This window comes from Capra hircus, chromosome 10 (genome assembly GCF_001704415.2).
Source record: "Capra hircus breed San Clemente chromosome 10, ASM170441v1, whole genome shotgun sequence".
Taxonomy (NCBI): Eukaryota; Metazoa; Chordata; class Mammalia; order Artiodactyla; family Bovidae; genus Capra; species Capra hircus.
Genome location: NC_030817.1, coordinates 28,867,930 through 28,869,630, shown reverse-complemented (window position 1 = coordinate 28,869,630; position 1,701 = coordinate 28,867,930).

Here is a 1,701-nt window from a genome sequence, read left to right as displayed (position 1 = left end):
TGCCAAGAGTTGGACATGACTGGGCAACTGAGCAACAACAAGAGGGCTCATCGTAGCTGTGTTTGCCTCCTTTCTGATGGTTCTTGCCGCACTGTTAATTATTGTATCATGAAGGAGGACTCCGGTATCAATACTTCTATTCCAATTTATGTTTTAGCCTCCTTGGTCCAGCACACTAAGAACCCAGCCCTATTTATACTTTTCGAGCTACAACTGCACTAGGCAGTTACTCTGGGGGTATTGTCTTCCTCCTTCTAGCCTGTCTCCAAGTGAGTTATGTTGTGATTTTACCACAGTTACTGGTCAAGTGGGCAGGAGGGAGAGAATGGAGTCAGACCCTGAGCTGGCACTTTTTTTTTTTTTCCTTTGGTATGGATGAGATCTCTATGTGACTTTCAAGCAAAAGAGGAGGGTTTACTCTTCATTGGGAGGATTGGACCACTTTAGCAGGCTTATAGAATTTGTAGCAGTGATTCAGGATTTTTGAGTCCATCAGGATAGATGTTGCCATTCCATGTGTCAGCATCTCATTCCTTCAAAATCAGGGCTCTGTCTGTGGCACACCTAATCTACCCTAATTGAGAGTTTAGTCTATGAAACTTGACTATTCCTAAGTGAGGTCCATAGCTTTCTCTGTCCTCTGCTGAGGAGATAAGGACCACTTCATTTAAAACCGAAGAAGTACTCTGCTTTTTACACTTAGCTTTTAACTGCCAAATTGTACATATCAGCTTTTTGTTATCCTCGTCCAGAGCATTAAGAGATGGCAACTGCCACCCTATTTCACCCTCCTTTGTTTCTGTTGTTTAGCCACTAAGTCATGTCTGACTCTTTGCTACTCCATGGACTGTAGCCTGCCAGGCTCCTCTGTCCATGGAATTCTCCAGGCAAGAATATTGGAGTGGGTTGCCATTTCCTCCTCCAGGGGATCTTCCTGACTGGGAGATTGATCCCACATCTCCTGCACTGGCGGGCAGATTCTTTACTGCTGAATCACCAGGGAAGCCCTTCACTGTCCTTAGAGTTGCTGTTTCCCCTTAAACTTAGCTAATGCATTACCTTGTTCACCAGGTGTACAAGTTTTATCAACTGCACTGTTACCCTGTGCCAGGGACTGTCTATGCTGCTCCTGTGGTCAGAGATGGATCTGCATTGCCAGCAGGTGGGCACGTGATCCTGTTTGAAATTCTCATCTTGGCATTTGTTTTCTCACTCCTGATGCAAAATGTGTTGCCATTTGGGTTCCCTGGGAAGCCACATGTTAAACAGAGAAAGGCATATAGGAGGCGTATTACTGATTGTATTTGGTAATGCTGCTGGGACCAATTCTTCTTCTTCTTTTTTTTTTTAGTTTTTTATTTTTTAAATTTTAAAATCTTTAATTCTTACATGCGCTCCCAAACATGAACCCCCCTCCCACCTCCCTCCCCACAACATCTCTCTGGGTCATCCCCATACACCAGCCCCAAGCATGCTGCACCCTGCGTCAGACATGGACTGGCGATTCAATTCTTACATGATAGTATACATGTTAGAATGCCATTCTCCCAAATCATCCCACCCTCTCCCTCTGAGTCCAAAAGTCCGTTATACACATCTGTGTCTTTTTTCCTGTCTTGCATACAGGGTCGTCATTGCCATCTTCCTAAATTCCATATATATGTGTTAGTATACTGTATTGGTGTTTTTCTTTCTGGCTTA